The 22528-nt window shown below is 37.4% G+C and overlaps 1 long non-coding RNA gene and 5 other non-coding genes across 6 annotated transcripts in view; 5 read left to right on the top strand and 1 right to left on the bottom strand.

The window, feature by feature from the left end:
* LOC136847625 (uncharacterized) overlaps nucleotides 1-22528 on the bottom strand; it is a 626800-nt gene that overhangs the window by 535064 nt on the left and 69208 nt on the right. The window lies entirely within an intron of this gene.
* On the top strand, nucleotides 6372-6443 carry TRNAD-GUC (transfer RNA aspartic acid (anticodon GUC)). The gene has a single exon. It is a non-coding gene; the product is annotated as a tRNA-Asp (tRNA).
* Nucleotides 8038-8109, top strand: TRNAD-GUC (transfer RNA aspartic acid (anticodon GUC)). The gene has a single exon. It is a non-coding gene; the product is annotated as a tRNA-Asp (tRNA).
* On the top strand, nucleotides 10713-10784 carry TRNAD-GUC (transfer RNA aspartic acid (anticodon GUC)). The gene has a single exon. It is a non-coding gene; the product is annotated as a tRNA-Asp (tRNA).
* Nucleotides 16228-16299, top strand: TRNAD-GUC (transfer RNA aspartic acid (anticodon GUC)). The gene has a single exon. It is a non-coding gene; the product is annotated as a tRNA-Asp (tRNA).
* Nucleotides 17679-17750, top strand: TRNAD-GUC (transfer RNA aspartic acid (anticodon GUC)). Its single transcript has one exon. It is a non-coding gene; the product is annotated as a tRNA-Asp (tRNA).

Below are 22528 nucleotides of genomic sequence, written 5' to 3'. Positions count from 1 at the left end.
TTCTGTAAAAGAAAACTATTGTGCCGGCTTTGTCTGTCCGTCCGCACTTTATTCTGTCCGCACTTTTTCTGTCCGACCTCAGATCTTAAAAACTACTGAGGCTAGAGGGCTGCATCCACCCTCCAGTCATCAAACTTACCAAATTGCAGCTCTCAAGCCTCAGTAGTTGTTATTTTATTTAAGGTTAAAGTTAAACATAATCGTGCTTCTGGCAACGATGTAGGACAGGCCACCACCGGGCCGTGGTTAAAGTTTCATGGGCCGCGGCTCAGACAGCATTATACCGAGACCACCAAAAATAGATCTATTTTCGGCGGCCTTGATTATACGCTGTACAGAAAACTTGATTGCGCCGAAGAAACTTCGGCGCATTATCTGCTTTTGATTTTTTTTAATTCATCAGTTTACATTTTTGCAAGGAATACTCCATCATCGTTTTAATGCTGTAACGAAAGTTCACGAATGGGAAAAGCGAACCAGCTGCACAGCTTTGCTATCACATTTTAAAACACGACGGAGCAACCTTTGCCTTTCCACGTTGATTTACGCTACAACGATTACATACGGTGCGCAGGTACGCAACAAGTGTATATACCCAGCTTAAAAGATACAGGATACAACACTGCCCTAAAATGGAAAACTGCAGTATCTGCAAAATTCTCGAAATTGAGATATGCCATCTATTGGGCTCGTGAAACACTAATACACAAGTTACTGCAGTTTCAGAATGATTTCTTCAGTGATTTATTTAAGGGGTCCCATTTGCAGCATCTGCTAAGTCAGTAGTATGGCGAGGGAAAACTGCAGTATCTGACATTTTTCTCAGTTTTGTATTTTTGCAGACAGTGCAGTCTTCCACTTTAGGGCAGAACAGTTGAAACCGGTTATTCGTTCTTGTTGAATACTAGAGTTCTAGCATTCCAATTTCTCGCATGGCTGGTATCCGAAGGTACAAAATGTTTACCAATATTTATCCTGACATAATTTACAATTTCTTTAAGTCATTGTTTTCAGTATAAGAAAGTAACAACTGACTTCATTCAGCTTCGTATGACATTTGGAAAGGAAAACTATTTGATTAACTGAGTATTTGTTGGGATGCTGCTCGCAGTGATATTCGAATGATGCCCGGATATTTTACAAACCATGAATCATATATGAACAGTCCTAAAATTACTATCATTCTAGTTAGATCTGCTTGTTGTTATTAAGTCCGTTCTCTTTGTACATTCATCCTAGGTACTCGGGTTGACCTTTTCACATATGTAGCTTCACATTACTCTGTAAGCCGCTTATTTCATATTACAAGCTCTGCAGTTATAACTCCTTGTATCATCATCGCAACCTCGGCTAAATAGCTTTATTTTAACTCAAGTTTATTTATCTATATTCTATCAAAGACTCTCTGCTAAAGTTCTTCACAAGAAAGAATTAGAACTTTTATTTTTTTTATTTTTTCATCTACCCCTCATTATCCTTGTTATATCATACTTAAGCTTCGTTATCTAAAACATTCTTTATAATTTCTGCTTAGCCAATGGGCTTATTATCGCCCGGGGCCCCCTAATTTACATATAAAATATCACCATCTCGCCAAGTTTTTAAATTAACTTCTTAAATTTAAGGATTACTATCGTATTCCAGCTAAACGTCTTTATCTTACCATAGTATTACACCCATGAAACTCCTTACCCTTTCAAACTAGGTTTCTCGGGTAATTACCTTACTTTGTCATTCCTAAGATAAGATTCTCTGCTATGTTTCCATGTTTCACTATCCAAAGGTTATAAATTTCTTCCTTAACAGTATCCTTAAAATTATCCTTGAATGTCAAAAGGTAATTTTCATATGTTATTGCAATGCTATTCATAGCTTACACTTTGTCCCAACTTAGCCTAAAAGTACATTTTGATCGACTTAAGACGTCACCCAAATAATATTTCTTTTCAAGGCTATATTACATGATCCTAAAATTATACCACTCATTTTATATCACAAGATTTAAAGATAAAAATATGTACTAAAGTGTCTTAGAAGTCACATTTTTCCATCCTAAATCTGTCATTTAGCTTCTCTTACGTTTTCATGTTAAGAAAATTACTAAATAAAAATAAAAATTCTTATATTTGAAGCCTCTTAATGCTATATTCTAAAGTATTTCGTTATTCTGCGATCTGCAACTCAAGTCTGTTACTTCTGATCTTAAAGTCCTTCCTCAGTGAATATAAATTATTTCATAGCTTTCACTTTCAAAGTAAAACTCGTACTCAGCATCTGGAGGAAGTTGAAAATTTTAGTTCCAATGCTTACTCTTACATTTTCTATCGATGTTTTGTATCTCATTATCATTAAGGGCTCATTAAATTACATCCTTGAAAACTGGCACTGATATTGTTCCAAAAATTCATGAAGTTCTCTACTGAACCCGGTTACTTCATCATCTAGTCGTTCAAATTTCACTACATAATAGCACATCAAATTTAAATGGCAGACGTCACTTCTTATCCATAACGCAATATTTTCATTCAGGCTGAATTCCTGTTTCAGGGGCATCAAAGACTGACTTGAACTTCTCACTCCATGACAGGAATATCACTTATCTCTGCCTGTTTCGCTTTCAGACAGAATTACTTGTCTCTGCAGCTGTGTTTTTCAAACTTATTTCAACGTCATCGTAATATGCTAAGACATTCAATTTAACATGCATATTTTTTCATAAGGCCTCATCTGACCATCTTTACTCAAACATCGTCTAGATTTGAAGCGTGTACTCAAGCTTTTAGCTTTCTCACGTCAACGTCAGTACGCCACGATGCAGTGATTGTCAGCACAACCTGTAAATTTCTCAATTCCGGGCACTCCATAGAAAAATACTTTCGCAAAATCAGATCTTATTGTCTATTTTTGCCTCATTTAACTCATTTAACTAAATGCCTTGTTTAAGGTCGATAAATATACTACATCTTCAGCATCAAAATAGGATTGTAATCATGGGGATGAAAAAAAAAAAAAGTCCTGTCCATAACTCATGATTACCGTAACCACTTCTTACAGTTCAGATTCCAAAGATGATGCCGGTATGATGGATGGAAATGGTCGAATATATCAGTCTAAGTTACTAATAATACTACATCTTAATAAGTTCTTGGAATGCCCATGAAGGGATTGCGGACTGCATCTTAAAATAACACGAACACGAAGAGACGACCAGCAAAAGAGGAGGTGGGACAGCATCAGAAGAAGAGGAGAGAGAGAGAGAGAGAGAGAGAGAGAGAGAGAGAGAGAGAGAGAGAGAGAGAGAGAGAGAGAATTTACAGGTGGTCTCTTAGGAGTGGAGAGAGAGAGAGAGAGAGAGAGAGAGAAAACCTCTTAGGTGGAGAAGAAGAGAAGAAGAAGAAGAAGGAGTGAGAGAGAGAGAGAGAGAGAGAGAGAGAGAGAGAGAGAGAGAGAGAGAGAGAGAGAGAGAGAGAGAGAAATTTACTGGTGGTCTTTTAGGAGCAGGGAGAGGGAGACCTAAGAAAGGGAGTCACTCCAGTCGTGACTTGAAGTGCAGCTCTTCTTCGAGAGTGTAATTAGCAAAAGATGACTGGGGGGTTGGGGGGAAGCGTATTTCCTAAGACCATTTGTTGTGTGTTAAATACCCCAGTTCTGCTTATAGGCCGTGTTTACCTCGACCCTTTAGAAAAAAATATATATATATACCAACAATGAAAGTAGTAACCCTGAACACGATGAAGAAACAAAAAAAAAAAGACTGGTATTTCCTACTAGGTACTACCTGGCTCACACTCAAAAGGAAGCATTAAAACATGTATATGTGGCCTCAACTGGTGCACTTCGATAAATTGTTTCATCATTTCCCCTTCTGAAGAATGTACATTTTTTTAAAGATTTCTGACTTTTCTCTTTAGCATCCAGTTTACGGACTGTTTTTATTGCGAACCTTTCAAGAGAAACGCACAACAAGAGCATAATTTTTGTGAAGAAACCTTTAACGTATAAGGAAATCAATTAAAAACACCAAAAATTAACTCCACTTCGTAACTTACCGGCATTTCTTTATATTTTGACAAAATTTGCCCCAACACATAGCGTTGCATCGAAAAGAAATTTATCATCTACTCTGCCAAAGCAAAAGATAAAAAATGAATCTGTACTCACCAACACTTCATCTCATAAATGGCCAAAATACCAACCTTCTGGAAAAAACGAAAATTGGAAAGTCAAATTTATTAGACGTATAAGTTCCCTGAATTCTTTAAATTTAATATCGGCTTGAAATAACAGATACCATGCTTCTGGATGTTACCCATTCATCTTCCAAAGAAGACATCCTTGGGAGAAAACAAACTAGCAAGCGAAAAGTAATGATTATATAAATCGGGCAAACAACAATAGCCCATAACAGGAGGTTGTCGTGGGTGTATATGTATATTATATATGTATATGTATATATACATTATATATATATACATACACATGTATATATGTGCGTGTGTATGTATGTATGTTTATAATAGAACTGTTAGAGAGGGAATGTGGAGGGTGTTGGGGATGAGGATGAAACTCACATAAATAGAGAGAAAGCGTGTTTTTAAATATGTAAACAAGAGTGACAGGTTTGGTGTTAAAATGAGACTGAATATCTTTGTGGATTGGGTAATGCGAGATGTCTGAGGAAGGTGAGTAAATATAAAAAAAAAAAAAAAATAAGGGGGTGTCCAGAATTTGAAATAACGAAAGACAGTCAGAAGCCTTTGAGGAAGATAAAAGTCGTAAAAAGCCTCCGGATGCTGAAAATAAACACAGTTGTGATCAAACATCGATTTACTCTAAGCTATGCTTTGACTATAATGACTGCCACAGTAAAAAAAATAGTGACGAGAAATCGCTAATGGTTTTTAGAGACTATACATGAAATTATTAACCCAAATAAGCCGAAATGATAATGTATAGTTATTAGAACTAATGAATATAATGAATAATGAATATTAGTTACTAATGAATATAAAAAAATTTGCTTAAACGCATCTCCTTCCAACTCAGTGCGTGTGTGTGTGAGAGAGAGAGAGAGAGAGAGAGAGAGAGAGAGAGAGAGAGAGAGAGACTCTTTATCTCTGATAAGGCCATAAGGGCGCGCGAGACACAAGAACCACCTGAACCCTAAAATCACTAAGGTTCGAATCCCCGTGCCAGATATTCTTTTTTTTTCTGTCATCTTTTGCAAAACACAAAAATGTACCACACCTACCGCCATGACACTGAAATAAGCCAATCATCTAAATGCCCCAGTAATATTTAGTACCAAGAGGTAAGGTCTCCTTTAGTGATGCCACAATGCTCTGACGTGGCACTATTCAGGCACACGTAGGTGGACAGAAATAGAAACGCGCTGAGCTTGCCAGCACACACACTAGATACCCGGGGCCCCCCGGGACATGGGCAGCAGATAACTTGGGGCAAGGTACAAAGCTTAATATCGTTTGTTCGTTCGTCGTACATCTGCTGCCACAGAAATAATCGAGTTAACGTTTTGTTTCACTCGAAACAAATTTCTTAAAAATTCGCTATATTTAATGGAATGGAATGGAATATAGATTTTATGCCAAAGGCCAAGCGCTGCGACCTATGAGGTCATTCTGCGCTGGAAGGGAAATTAAGAAGGTAGGTTTGAAAGGTGTTGTAACAGGCGGAAAACCTCGCAACTGCACAATGAAATAATTGTTAGGAGTGTGGATAGCAAGACCTTATATCTAAGTACAAGATTCATCGATTTCTCAAAGGTTATGTGCTACGTTAACGTTTATTTTTAATTTTTCTACTCTTTTTATAATGATTCGCTACTATTTGGTTCGGTGGCTTAGCTTCGATACGCACTTAAGAGTTCACAGGCTACTTCAAGGAAGCCTTAATTAGGCTACCACACTCCACTGCCTCCGTATCCTTTAGTTCTCAGTAAAACGCTGCAATTAAGTGTACGTTAATGTATTGCGTCAATTCAACTCCTTAAAGCAATTATGGGCTTAGTGGCGTCACCTGTAGAGTAGATGGTCACTACCGGTGATAAAAACTTGATGGGAGATTTAAAGAAAAAACTAATGAGGTATCTTTTCTCACATTTCTGAAAATATAACGCTGCGTTGTTTACAATTCATGTTTGGCAATAATGAAATGTTAAATATCTTATAGACAATAGACACCAAGCCTTTTAAAATCAAATATCTACGCATGGCTAATATGCTTAATTGCATCGATATTAGCAAAGTCTAACGAGTACTTAAGACCTTGGGTAATACTAACCTCTGTAAGATTACAAATATCAAACTGGTATTAAAAGCTTCAAAATATATATTACTTTTAGCACTATGTATTCCTCGGTAGTATAGTGGTTAGTATCCCCGCCTGTCACGCGGGAGGCCGGGGTTCGATTCCCCGCCGGGGAGGCATTACTTTTTAATATGAGTCCAAAAAATACGCCTAAATCCTTGGAAGTAATATGGCAATATAAGGGCGGGAAGAGATTGCCAGTACTGACCCTAAAGACGTCATTATAACGTCTAGAAGGTCTGGTAAAGTCAGCCGCGTCCTCCCTACTTATGTAGGGCCAGTGGTCAGAGAAGTTGGCCCCGGGATGGACGACGACTAAGTACCTACCCTAGGGACATTAGGTATCGCCGCAACGCTCGGACGAGGACACCCTCACTGAGCGATTTCCTACAGAGGCCAGAGGTTCTAACGATATTTTCCACGGAGAAAATGTATATGGATAGCCATTACGTTTCCTAAGTAAGTTCATTACCATTTCATTAACCTTTAATCAATCTCACATATAATAGAATGCCTATATGTGAGAGATAAAGAACAAAACCAATGCATGTTTAGATAATATATTCTTAAAAGGAATCAGAAAAACAATATCAATGTCTCCGATAGTTAATCATCAGAAACACATCGGGCAATATTTAGATGCCTGCCCTAATACTATTCTTCTTGCATTTTAATACAGTTTTACCTATTTGTTAATTTATTAATTAATATTTTTATTTTTTAATAAGTGGGATCCCTTCTTTCTGTACTTCCCTTTACGTGGTCTTACTTCTTCCTAATAAACACCATATTCTTTGGAAGCTTGAATTTCAAGTCAAGGACCCGTGTGGGCTTGTTCCATATGAATAGGTTTCATCTTCTGAATATAATAATAATAATAATAATAATACGACTTTTCCTTTGACACAACTGCTTTGCTCCTAAGTTGATTACTAATCCTTTCGCTTAAATAATCGTTCACTAATGCTCCACAATCTCTTCTATCATGTATATTTCATTATGACATGTATTATATAAAATAATATCATTCACTCCTTTTTACTGTGATCGATGCTTTTCAATGTACACTGTCTCACATTTTTCTGCCTTCCCGTTCGATGTCGCTTTATACCAGTGTATCCAGAGGTACGTGAACATCTATCTATTCTCCCTGAGATATGAGCATTGCCGTACTGTTAATTAAAGAATACTATTTGCTATGCTGTTATGTTTGTTTCCCTGAAACATCTTTTCAGCTTCAATATCTGAATAACAGGTCTGCAATTGGTCTGGGAATTTTGGGAGATCCATAATGTCGATCTCAGAGTATGGTGAGCAGGCTTCCGCTTTTGTGAACATTGTTCAAATGTATTTCACCTACTATAATTTCACTAATTTTTTTTTAATGGCAACAAACGTTTACTTGTGTGGCCAGATATGACTGCACACGTACTTCAACAGAGGCAGTTTCTGTATGAACTGCCGACTCAGTTTTCGATTTTAACAGCCCTTGGTATAACTGGTCGCCTCCAAGGGGTTCCCAGTATCCTACAAGAGATCTGAGGGGCCAGGATTATGTTAGATAATTCCATTAAGAAGGTCTTTATGAGTACTTTTAAGTATTCCAGTTTTCCAACTGGCTTCCTGCACAATCAAATTCTAAATAGATGCAATAGTCCCTGGCATTAAATCAGTGAAAATCTAAATTGCATCATTTTCCAATATTGTCATTCCTCGGTAGTATAGTGGTTAGTATCCCCGCCTGTCACGCGGGAGGCCGGGGTTCGATTCCCCGCCGGGGAGGTGGTTACCTTTTGACATAACAGCGTCTGAGACCTCAAGAAAAGGCTACAAAAAATCTACATTACTCCTTAAAACAGGTACAAAACATTGAATTCTTATACTTTAAAACTTTTCCCCAAGGACCATGAGGCTGTGCTGACATAAGCCTACCCTTACAGCCTGAAAGATGTAAGGAAACTTTAGTCAGTACACAAACAAGAAACGCAGAACACTGATGACCATTTCAACTGGGCTTACCGTCGCGATGCCGAACTTTTTCAGCAACACCATTTCAGTCTAAATTAATAAGAGGATCACAGCGGTCATTGCTGACGCTGGAGAAGCTATGTAACGTCCAGAAAATCAAACAAAAGCGCCATCATTCTGCAACATACAATTGTATACAGCATGTGTTGGACGACGGCAAAAGCGGTTCTAACGATATTCAAAAAAAAAAAAAAGCTGTAGTTACACAGTTTTTTTTACTAAAGTAAAATTACTATTATTAATTCATTAACATTAAAATAAGTACACTTCCACATAATTAGCACCTGTATGATAAAAAAAAAGAGTGAAACCAAAGGACATCTAGGAAATAAATCTAGACAGGATATGAAAGATAAATGTGTAAATAACTCGAGTAGTAAGGAGGAATGCTCAGAGATTTTCATAAATCACAACAGAAAGTAACAAAATCTTGATTAGAATGACAAGAGAACAATATTTTGAAACTTACGATCACTTTCATTTAATATTTCTGTTCTTAGTTCCAAAACTGCTGGTTAAATCTTTCAAAAGGCTTTCGCTTGAAAATAATCGTTTGCTACTGTTAGACAAGACTATAACCTCTATATTAATTTATATCACCATAAGGTTAAAAATAATATAAATTAATTTTATTCCGTTCTTTTACTGTGATCGATACCTTCCAATGTATATTGACTGCCTCTTATTCCTGCCTTCCTAACTGAGAACAAACCTGAACCTTCACAAAACAGATGGGGATAACCACTACTTTTCCGCTGAGTATTTTGTCTTGACATAGTTCACCGTCCTAAATGGTATCACGGAATGGAATGGAATATAAAATTTAAGCTAAAGGTCAAGCGCCGGGACCTGTAAGGTCATTCAGCGCTGAAAGGGAAACTGAGAAAAATAAAAAGGTTTTAAAGGTGTAATAGGAGGAAAACCTCGCAGCTGTTGGGAGAGGGTAGAAGTAAACATGGAAGAGAGACACTATAAACGGAAATACAGAACAAGGAATGAAAGGGGTTGCAGTTAAGGGCCGAAAGGACGCTGCAAAGAACCTTAAATAATGCCTACACTGCACCGTGTGAGGTGCACTGACGGCACTAACGCCCTACTGGGATAAATGGTATCATGATTTCACCAAGCAATGAATCTATATATATATATATATATATATATATATATATATATATATATATATATATATATATATATATATATATATATATATATATATATATATATATATATATATATATAATATATATGATATATAATATATATATATATATATATATATATATATATATATATATATATATATATATATATATATATATATATATATATATATATATATATATATATATATATATATATATTCGACTATTAGCTTTAATGTTCCACCGCATTTAAGTTAATTGCCAAGGACAAACTAGCTATTAATTTACAACACAGATTTCCTTCATTTAAGGAATGTTGAGTCATTCTATACAACCATTTAATATGCATTCTCAATCAAGCATATATATTTGAGAAAAACCTTGCAAGTTCCTAATGCATCTTGAAACCCTCCAAAACTCGCTGTTTTCTTTGACAAATTATCGGCAATGATTTTACCTAAGAAAGTTCTTTTCTCCGGGTGTCTGTAAGTCCAATCGACTGACATTTAATATCTGGGTACTAAACTCTTAACGATACAAACTGACGGTCCATAACTTTAGTGATAATCTAGGGTTCATAAAAAATGACATCGCAGTCACCACTAATTCCTTTTTATATTAGTCCAAAGACTATAAGACATCATTTTACAAAAAAGTATCAACTTGGTGCAAGGACTGACGGGTGATATATTGTCATGTCAAGTCGTTCCAAGCAAAATTATGCAAAGTTCACGAACATATCAGAAATTTTGGCAATGGTGCCTGACTGGAATTTGGAACCACCTTCAGCTCTGAACTGATGTACATCACAGAAAACTAAATAAAGATAAGCCAAAGATCCATAAATGAGAAAGAGGGAATATGCTACTCCACTTAACCATGATTAGTCCTTGAATAATACGATAATCTTTTATGTAAATATACAGTGTATGGATATAAATTGAGTGTACTGGTCACTGGTCAGTCACCAATCCTACAAGGGCATGAATGGTCCACCTAGAATAGAACTTCCTAATGATAATAAGAACACTAAAGCAATAAGATTCAAGTTACATTAAAAAAAAGTCAAGTAATTAACCAAAGGTAGGACAAGCAGAAAAAGTTACAACGTCATATAAAAGAGAAGTCTAAAGCATAATGGATGTAGTAACGCTACCGACCTCATTTCTTTGGCAACTGTTGAGAAAATATAAACTGATCGCAGTTTATCAGTCCTCGGTAGTATAGTGGTTAGTATCCCCGCCTGTCACGCGGGAGGCCGGGGTTCGATTCCCCGCCGGGGAGGCATTTAAATTTATTCTACCAAGTATACCTTAAAAATGAGTGGTGTTTACTGCCATGGACGGCTTGACAGATCAGCGGAGTAAAGAAAAAAATAAGGCACTAAACTTTTTGATACATGCAAATTGCTAAGATTAATGGGTTACCAAAGGTTGTAATTAGTTAGTACCCTTTAACTTGCGACTATCAAGCAGATATTGAAAGCTTTGAGTAGTAAATAAAACTACTGAAAATCTTTTAGTAAATAAAACTCTTTTGTAAAAATGGATTCCCCACTGAACTTTCTGATGAGAAAACCACCAATAAACAAGGTAATCCAATCATCCTCTCAGCATACAATAGGTCAAAGTCTGACCTATCTTAACCTCACCTATTGTCAAATATACTAACTGCCATGTCTGTGCATATCCTGGTCATTTTCCACTATGAAGATATAGTCTCACTTTTGCTCTCTATTTGCCTCTTTACTGTTATATCTCCAATGAAAGGATCTCAAGTTTTTACATATCTCCGATAAAAAGGTCTACACTGCCACTAGGAAGCTTTACTGTTATATCTCCAGTGAAAGCTCACAGGCTGCCACTAGGCAGCTTTGCTGTTATATTCGATGAAAGGCCTACACTATCACTAGGAGCTTTACTATTATATCTCTGATGAAAAGCTCACATTGCCACTAGGAAGCTTTAGTGATATATCTCCGATGAAAGGCTCACACTGCCACCAGGAAGCTTTACTGTTATATCTCCAGTAAAAGGCTCACGTTGCCAGTAGGAAACTTTACTGTTATATCTCCGATGAAAGGCTCACACTGACACTAGGCAGCTTCACTGTTATATCAACAGTGAAAGACTCACACTGCCATTACGCAGCTTTACTGATATATCTCCGACGAAAGGCTCACACCGCCACTAGGAAGCTTTACTGTTATATCTCTGATGAAAGGCTCACACTGTCACTAGAAAGATTTACTGTTATATCTCCAGTGAAAGGCTCACACTGCCACTAAGAAGCTTTACTGTTATATCTCGAATGAAAGGCTCACACTGCCACTAGAAAGATTTACTGTTATATCTCCAATGAAAGGCTCACACCGCCACTAGGAAGCTTTACTGTTACATCTCCAGTGGAAGGCTCACACTGCCACTAGGCAGCTTTACTGTTATATCTCTGATGAAAGGCTCACACTGCCACTAGGAAGCTTTACTGTTATATCTTCGATGAAAGGCCCACTGAAAAGCTCACACCTGCCACTAGGAAGCTTCACTGTTATATCTCTGATGAAAGGCTCACACTGCCATTGGGCCCACACTGCCACCAGCTTTACTATTATATCTCCAGTGAAAGGCCACACTGCCACTAGGAAGCTTTAGTGTTATCTCTCTGATGAAAGGAAGCTTTCTGTTATATCTTCGATGAAAGGCTGCCACTAGGAAACTTTTACTGGTTATATCTTCAGTGAAAGGCTACACTGCCACTGCCACTTATTATCTCCTGACGAAAGGCCCAAGCTAGAAGCTTAACTGTTATATCTCCAATGAAAGGCTCACACTGAGGAAGCACTGTTATATCTCCAGTGAAAGGCTTCACTGCCACTAGGGAAGCTTTACTGTTATCTCTCCATTGAAAGGCTCACACTGGATGCTTTACTGCTTATATCTCCAGAGAAAGCTTTACTAGGAAGTTTTACTGTTATATCTCCAATGAAAGGCTCACACTGCCACTAGGAAGCTTTACTGTTATATCTCTGATGAAAGGCTCACGCTGCCACTAGGAAGCTTTACTGTTGTATCTCCAGAGAAAGGCTCACACTGCCACTAGGAAGCTTTACTATTATATCTCGGATGAAAAGCTCACACTGCCACTAGGAAGCTTTACTGTTATATCTCCGATGAAAGACTCACACTGCCACTAGGAAGCTTTACTGTTATATCTCCGATGAATGGCTCACACTGCCACTAGGCAGCTTTACTGTTATATCTCTGATGAAAGGCTCACACTGCCAGTAGATAGCTTTACTGTTATATCTCTGATGATTGGCTCACACTGCCACTAGGAAGCTTTACTGTTATATCTCCGGTAAAAGGCTCACACTGCCACTAGGAAGCTTTACTGTTATATCTCCAGAGAAAGGCTCACACTGCCACAAAGAAGCTTTGCTGTTATATCTCCGATGAAAGGCTCACACTGCCACTAGGAAGATTTACTGTTATATCTCAAATGAAAGGCTCACACTGCCACTAGGAAGCTTTACTGTTATATCTCTGATGAAAGGCTCACACTGCCACTAGGAAGTCCTACTGTTATATCTCCGATGAAAGGCTCACACTGCCACTAGGAAGCTTTACTGTTATATCTCCAGTGAAAGGCTCACACTGCCACTAGGAAGCTTTACTGTTATATCTCCGATGAAAGGCTCACACTGCCACTAGGAAGCTCTACTTAATATATCTGTTATATATCTCCAATGAAAGGCTGCTACAGGGAAGTTTTACTGCTCCTATGAAAGGCTGCCACTGAAGCTTTACTGTTATATCTCTTATGAAAGGCTCACTCTGCCACTAGGAAGCTTTATTGTTATATCTCTGACAAAAGACTCACACTGCCACTAGGAAGCTTAACTGTTATATCTCCAATGAAAGGTTCACACTGCCACTTAGGAAGCTTTACTGTTATATCTCTAGATGAAAGGCTCACTCCACTAGGACGCTTTACTGTTATATCTCCAGGAAAGGCTTTACACAAGTTATATCTTTGCTGTTTTTAATCTCCGAAAAGGCTCACACTGCCACTGGGAAGATTTACTGTTATATCTCAAATGAAAGGCTCACACTGACATTAGGAAGCTTTACTGTTATATCTCCAATGAAAGGCTCACACTGTCACTAGGAAGCTTTACTGTTATATCTCCGATGAAAGGCTCACACTGCCACTAGGAAGCTTTAATGTTATATCTCCAGTGAAAGGCTCACACTGCCACTAGGAAGCTTTACTGTTATATCTCCGATGAAAGGCTCACACTGCCACTAGGAAGCTCTACTGTTATATATCTGATGAAAGGCTCACACTGCCACTAGGAAGCTTTACTGTTATATCTCCAGTGAAAGGCACTAGAAGCTTTATGTTATATCTCTTGATGAAAGGCTCACACTGCCACTAGGGAAGCTTTACTGTTATATCTCCTATGAAAGGCTCACTCTGCCACACTTTTACTGTTATATCTTCGATGAAAGGTTTACTCTTCACTAGGAAGCTTTACTGTTATATCTCCTATGAAAGGCTCACTCTGCCACTAAGAAGCTTTAGTGTTATATCTATGACAGAAGGCTCACACTGCGACTAGGAAGCTTAACTGTTATATCTTCAATGAAAGGCTCACACTGCCACTTAGGAAGCTTTACTGTTATATCTCCGATGAAAGGCTCACTCTGCCACTAAGAAGCTTTACTGTTATATCTCCAGAGAAAGGCTCACACTGCCACTAGGAAGCTTTACTGTTATATCTCTGACAAAAGGCTCACACTGCCACTAGGAAGCTTTACTGTTATATCTCGAGTGAAAAGCTCAAACTGCCACTAGGAAGCTTTACTGTTATATCTCCGACGATAGGCTCACACTGCCACTAGGAAGCTTTACTATTATATCTCCAATGAAAGGATCTCAAGGAAGAGAGGCAGTCAGCTACAAGTTCTACTTTTTTTTACTATTATAGTCTTTAAAAACCAAATAAATTACTAATAACTGTTCTAATGCTGTTGAAACGAAAACTAAAATTTACGCTACAACAACTTGCATCAACACAGAGTCTGACAAGTTTCTTTTTGCGTTCTAATGCTAAGTGGACTTATACCAACTCAAAGATCTCTAATTACGGATTGCTAAACAGGTCAGTAAGTTTCTAGACTTTAATTTTGAGTGTCCTGTGGGTTGGATTATAAAAAAGTGATGCAAAAAAATAGTGATGGTTTATTTCTTGTTCCTAGTTTTGTTTGACAAGATTGTTCATGTTTATTGTCTGGGGGTTGAGACTTTTATAATTCACTGTTGTACCCTGTTTGCCAGTAAACAAGTTTTGATGTCTATTTCAAGTTTTTGAGTCATGATTTTGGGACTTTTCTAATTCTGATTTACACTTTTGTTAATCGAATATATTTAGACATGGTTTGGAAATCGGGCCCAGGTGACTGTTTCTTCCTGGATGTGAAAGCTTGGTATGTGCTTCAAACTAAGATTAACTAGTTCCTTCGAGTGATGAAACACGGAAAATTCTACTATTGATCTTATAACATCTGGAGATACTTTTGAAAGCTAATAGACAATGTAATGAGGTGGGGTCACAGAAAACATAGTTTACCACCATTCATATTGTAAAATGTTAGCTCTCCTGACTAAAACAAGGTTTTCCACTTCATACGCTGCTGAACCCTGGATGGTGTGAGGTGACAAGGTTTTGATCAGCACAACAGTGTGAAAGCCGAGATTCCCGGGTAAAGAAAAATCTGTAACATTTGTAACTAGCTCTGAATAATTTTGTGAGAACTTGACAGATTTGAATCCTCTGTCCTAAATACTTGTTGAAAGGAACGTTTTTCCAACTAAGATTCTAACTTCCACACATGCAGCTTCAGATTTTCCTGTCTTGATTTGAATTGTAGGGCTCTGATAAGGCCTGTTCCTAAGGGTAAAATTTATGTTGAAATTGTACTAGATGGTTATGTTCTTATAACATGCACTTCTGCAGTATTGTCAGAAATTGGCTGTTTTTGACTAGTCTCATGCTCTTTTCCAATTTCTTCATAAACATAAGACGCATTGCACTGAAATTGCACTTTTATTCTCATGCCTGAGTCTGTGTGTGTGTGTGTGTGTGTGTGTGTGTGTGTGTGTGTGTGTGTGTGTTTTCTTTGGCTGCGACTGTCGCACCACTATCTGTTAAATTCTGATCGTTTCCAAAAGACTTCTTGTCAGATTCAGTCCCTGTACTGGAAGCCTCTCATGGTCTGGGAGTTCCCCTGAAACTGAGGTCTATCTTGGTCAAGGAATTCCCTTAATGTTGATATCTCTTGGTCAAAATGAACCTCTGCTCCTTTATTTTCATTACATTTTTTTTTCTTTGTGGCAATATATGCTTACTAATGCAGCCATGATACGACTGCATACCTACTTCCGGAGAATTGCATCCTGTCAGAACTTCTGAAGGAGTTTCTCATCTGAACAGGCCTAGGTATAAGATGACAGTTAAAAGGGTTTACAATTGTCCTAAAAGGAAAGTTAGCTTAGCAACTTAGCTGTTAGGTGTCAAAGTCAAGTTGTTCATTGGCTGTATGAAGAGGTATTGAGTACTTTTTCTTAACCATTTCAGTTTTCCTACTGACTTCCAAAGAATCAAATTTCAAACAAGTGCATCATTCCTAGATGAACTTGACAGACAATTTCACAGGAAATGTATTCCTCGGTAGTATAGTGGTTAGTATCCCCGCCTGTCACGCGGGAGGCCGGGGTTCGATTCCCCGCCGGGGAGGTAGTCAGTTTTAGTGACCCAGTGACAAGGTTGCTGTAAGGGGTTTAGTGACATCTGCATTGTATTCTGATGATCGCGCTTACTCACATCTGACAACAATAATTGTGATGTATATTACTTGAATGAGAAGTCAGTGAAAAATGTGATTCATAGTAGCAAATATATAAATCAAAGAGAAACTAGTTGCAATGTGGGATCTGGGTTTGTGGAGCACAAATTAAGGCACGGTTGTCAAAATTTATCCTAGGACTAAACGTTACATTTTACAACATTCAGAAGGCAAAGCTGCAACAGGTAATAACATTACATTACTTGACCAAAAAAGAAAGTTTCTGATTTATGTCATCACACATTCTTCCCCCCCATCCACCAACCCCCGTCTCTCTCTCTCTCTCTCTCTCTCTCTCTCTCTCTCTCTCTCTCTCTCTCTCTCTCTCTCTCCCCTGACGTAAATAACTTAGATGTTGTGACGCCAGTTGTATGTTGATGTTGATCATCCACCCTCCAATCACCAAACATACCAAATTGCAGCCCTCTAGCCTCAGTAGTTTTTATTTTTTTAACGTTAAAGTAAACCATAATCGTGTGTCTGACAACGATATACGACAGGCCACCACCGGGCCGTGGTTAAAGTTTCATGGGCCGCGACTCATACAGTATTGTACCAAGACCACCGAAAGACAGATCTATTTTCGGTGGCCCTGATTATACGCTGTACAGAAAACTCGATTGCGCCCAAGAAACTTTGGCGCATTTTTTACTTGTTTTTGTGGTGGTGGTGTTTGTTGAGAGGGAGAGGGGGTGGGAGTTATTTCCTTTGAAGAGGAAAACAAAAGAAAATTATCCATCGATTAGCTCTTAATTATACACATACACGTCCTTTCACCTCTGACAGAAGCTTTTACTTCCTCTATTTGGAGGTGCCAAGTGTATCAAGTGCTTTGTAGGCACCAGCCCTCCCTTCTACAAAAAAAAACCGTTCAAAAGGTATTTGCGTCAAGCAAAGACGACCTTCATCTCAAGAACTGTCAATAACCCAGTCCAAAATGGGTCACGAGAAAGGGGGAAAAGGGTAATGAGACCCTCGTTCCGTCAATTACAAATACTAAGTGCCAAAATATATGCAGTTATGAAGAAGATTCTGAACAACATAAGCATTGAGGGACAATTATTCTGGATGTCTCATTCCAATCTCGATCTCATCAATGTTGGCACACTCCTCGGGAGTCTTATTGCCTCTTCCTTCTCTGAAGTGAGGAAGTTTGTTTATACTATTATTTTCCCCTCGCTGGTGTGGAGGCAGCTGTTAAACTGAATTAAGGTTAAGTGTTCTATATTATACAAGGCCCATTTAATTCCTATTTTGTGCATCAAACTATTCCTCGGTAGTATAGTGGTTAGTATCCCCGCCTGTCACGCGGGAGGCCGGGGTTCGATTCCCCGCCGGGGAGGAACAACTATTTTGATAACCTCATGTCATAAATACATGCAAATCTGTGAGAAAACACGACTCGGTAATTACCAAACATCCTCCTATACAGAGGATGCCCTCAATGGGTGACGAGAGCCAACCACTTGAGCAAATGCCACTTGAGCAAATGGACTGTGGAACGACTTGAGACACAAAGCTTTGAAACTGAAGAAAAAACTATAGACTAAATCTTTTGTTCATAATACGGAGATAATGCGTTAATAAATAAGATCTGGGACATTCATCCGTCCATATGAGAAATTTGTGCAAGCAACCATTAACTCCCTCGGTATGCAAACTATCAGCTCTCTCGAAAATATTGTCTGCAAAACTGAAAAATGGGGCAAGTTGCAGTAATAGCGATTCCTGTCTTAGTGAATTTTGACAGTTGCTCACGAGCTGGAAGACTTAAGACTCTTAATCTCTGCACAAAGGGTTTAACAATGCTAAGAGAGTATCAGACAGGAATAATGTCTATCGAAAATTGTAAGGCCTGCTCGGGTTATAATATGGCTCAAATGTTAAGTCGAGTATTACTGAGAAGCGACCATGTGTAAATGAGATCTATTAAGATACATTGCTAAGGCTTGCCTCTCTGTAAACTATGGTTAGAACGAACGTAGTTCCATGTACTTACAGTAGTTCATAGAACCCTTATGCTAACTGATTTGTGAAATCAAGCCACAAAACTTTGGCACTTTCAGCCATTCAGCGCTTAGACTGTGAAAACAGGAGTCTGGGTGGCTGGACAGCAAGATAAAGAGATTCAGAAAATAAAATGATGTACAAGGATCTAAAGGGGAAACTGAGAGAAAACCCTACAGCTGCACTAAGAAGTAATATTCAGAGAGGCTGGAGAGCACGACTGAATTAAGGAAGCTGAAAAGTGGATGCAGCTAGGGGCCGAAGGGAAGCTGCAAACACCTTTTACTAAAGCCAACAGTCCCTCACATGAGGTGAACTGACGTCACTTACCCCCAACAGTGATAACGATGATGCCAAAAACAGAAATCAGTTTGCAGAGATTGAGATGGATAGACAAGAAGACTGGATGTCAAGGCCATGAGTCATACCTTGTCAAACCATCTGAAACATCACGAAACACTGTCATAAAATATTCTTCAAAAACTACTTAGAGAAGATGGGCACATGCGCAGAAGGTCATCGATGACCAGTAGATTGGGCTTTGCAGGATTCAGTAGGGAGTTTTCAGAAAGCTGATTACCTGACGAAACTTTTGGCTCCGAACAAAGAGGCTCGGTTTTGTTCATGATTCTCATAACCAAGAGACAATAACCTGATAAATTACATTCAATACGTTAGTTCTTTTTATTCAACTACTTAATAATACCTAGAATAAATGTTAAAAATAGTGTAAAAATTATGAAACTAAAGGTCATTCCTTAAACTATTCTTTTTTAAAAAATTAAAAAATACGCTAATAAATGTTAAAAATAGTGTAAAAATGATGAAACTAAAGGCCATTCCTTCTATTATTCTTTTTAAAAAATACGCAGAGTAAAAAAAATAGAAATAAAAAAGTGCCGAGAACAATTACAAGCAAAACAGTGAAGAGAACAATAATACGCAAATAAAAACGTGCAGAGAACAGTAATAAGCAAAAAAAGTGTATTGAACAATAATAAGCACAAAAAAGTGCAGAGAACAATAATGAGCACAAGTGGCAACAAAATGCACAGTGCGCATCTTTTACAAAAGGCCCATTACAGGTGGAAACAATGAGGCAGTTGGTGGCAACGGATTCTTGTGTTCGTGAGTCATAATCTCTCTCTCTCTCTCTCTCTCTCAGTACCAGAGCAACAATGCATTGCAAGAACAAGAATGGAAGGGGCAAGAAAATACAATAAAAAAAAATTAGAGATCATAATAAGTAACAGTATGTTAAAAGCGACTTAAGACACTTTGTCTTAGTCTTCTCCAAGTACCTAATTCTTTAAGCGCCTGAACTGCCATTCTGTTATAATATTAATAAAACTGTAATCTCCTTTACATGCATTCAATCCTCGGTAGTATAGTGGTTAGTATCCCAGCCTGTCACGCGGGAGGCCGGGGTTCGATTCCCCGCCGGGGAGGAACAAATATTTTCTTGATTCATGGAGAAGTGAAATAAATAGATCCAAGAAAGATAACAGTTCATTATATCTCAGCGCAGCATAGGGACCTAGAAAACTGGAAATAATTCTTTAAACTGATTATCTATTTTATGAAGTTATTAAGCTTTAATCAACTACTCAAAACTGCATAGATAAGCTGCCTCATAGCATTCGCTCGGAATATTTCTGTCTTGCAACGTTGTCCCATACGTTTTCTACTTGGCAACAACTATTGACACAATTTTCCCCTCTCTCAGCATTCACGAAAAAGAATCCTTGCACCAAAACATTCACCGATATGCTTTACCTCATAACATGTACTAGCACAATTTCTCTTTTACCAAAATTAATTCCAACATTTTCTTCCTTACTCATAGACTTTACCTAAAACCATTCACTCGCATAATTCCTAGTTTACAACATTCACCCCTAATTCCTATTTTTACGGCTCATTTGCCTACATACATTCTCTCTTTTACATTCACTCACGCTGTTCCTGCCTCACAACATTCACTCATGCAAACATGTACCATATATGCATGGCTAAGTACTGCTTGCATCTTCATTCAAGTGCCAACAAAGTTTCATACATTTACTTTCCTTACAAGATATGTTACGCATCGTCTGAATAATTGATATGATTTCATATCTAAACGATAATGTCTTATCAAGCAGCATCCAGGGTTTGAGTAACAGACAACTACAAAAGTAACTCAATTCACATATCAAATGTCATATCATTTACTTTTATATCCTGGCAGCATGATCATTATTAATCGACGCGATATTTACTTAATGGAACGTTGTAAATAGAATCTTAGTCAAGTGAGCTTTGTATTCCTAATGGTATAAGAGTGTAATACAAATAAAGGCGAGTCACGGAGTCCAGATAAAGTCAATATAATGCAGTCAAATCACATTGTTAAAAATAAGGGGAAGACGTAACAAGCGCTACACATAGGATGGTAAGCACGAACTATACCACAAATCCAGAGGTTTTATTGTTTTACTGCAAATTTGGCAAGTTTCAAATCTACAGGTAAATTCGCTGGCAATCTGCGATCTTCCTTTCAATGCAAGCTGCATTTATCAGTGAAACTGTTACCTGTCTAAAACTACATTTAGTAATCTTTTTACCAACACGAAGTCTGCCCACCACTTTCTCCTTGTGGATAGTTTGACGATTTGTAATCAAATGTAAATTTACGATCTGTTTGGATCATTTATCATGTACTGCAGTTATCATTATCGACGAGTACCGTTGCTACTGGGAGAGACCCCAAAATAACTATAAATTAATAAAAGCAATTTCCGCTACTGATAACCAAATTTCAAAACAAACTTCAACAATAAAATTAATATATATATATATATAAATATATATATATATATATATATATATATATATATATATATATATATATAACTATATATATATATATATATATATATATATATATCTGTATTCAATACAATCTGGGAACTGTTAAAAACTGTAAAATAAAATGATAATATAGACTACTTAATTAACGTTCAAATAGCATAACACTTAACAAAACATACATCCTGTACTGTGCTTTCTTTCCCGATTATATGCTAGTTTTTACAGTGTGCGCTGAAACATATCCATTACCTAACTAAAGTCTGGAGAGTTTAGTTATGCAAACCACGTTTCAGCATATCCATAAAACGGTAAAAACGGATAAAACTAAATGAAAGTTAAAATGTATGTACAGTCTATGCATACATAATTATTTACAGAAAAGCCCCACACACACACACATCAGTATACAGAAGTGCACACCGACTCCTGACATTTCTAGTGAAATGAGATCCGCAAAGCCTACCTAGAATTCTATAACTCCTCTCCGACCTCGCCAGTATTAGCATCATTAAGTACGGGGAACCTACCATCTTCTGTACACCATATTATCAGGGTGTTCATCTCAACCCGCCCACCCTAACCTCACCCATCAGTGAGCCTCCCCACGCCCACTTCAACGGTGAGCCCTCTTCCACTCTTTCTCAGGATTCCTCCCCATACCCCACCCTCTATCCCCCGCTCTAGCCACCTGAGATCCTGTAATGCCTCATTAAGTAACCAATCGAAGTGAAAATTTATGCATATAAAACCTATTCATATAATAATCTCTCATGTCAGTCTTGGCTTAGAAAAATTCCGAGACTCGGTAGGTTATGTTGGTGGGTGAGGGATGGGGTGGCTATATGTTCACCTTATTCACATTATAATAATGTGCCTATTTCTTTATATATATATATATATATATATATATATATATATATATATATATATATATATATATATATATATATATATATATATATATATATATATATATATATATATATATATATATATACATGTATATATACATGAAGATATATGCATATACACACACATGCATATATATATATATATACACAGTATATAAAAATATATATATATATGTAAAGAAAAAAAAATATAAATTGTTTATATTTATATATGTATAAAGGAAAAAATGTATACAAAAAAACTATAATATTCTTCCGTGATTTAGCCATATCCTTCAAATTTCATATCATTTCAAAGTAACCTAACAACACGAAAACCACATCGTCAATACAAACTGTAAGAACTGAC

Source organism: Macrobrachium rosenbergii, chromosome 2, assembly GCF_040412425.1.
Source record: "Macrobrachium rosenbergii isolate ZJJX-2024 chromosome 2, ASM4041242v1, whole genome shotgun sequence".
NCBI classification, from domain to species: domain Eukaryota; kingdom Metazoa; phylum Arthropoda; class Malacostraca; order Decapoda; family Palaemonidae; genus Macrobrachium; species Macrobrachium rosenbergii.
The sequence above is the reverse complement of the archived record's forward strand: the minus strand, read 5'-3'. Positions and strand labels throughout refer to the sequence as shown.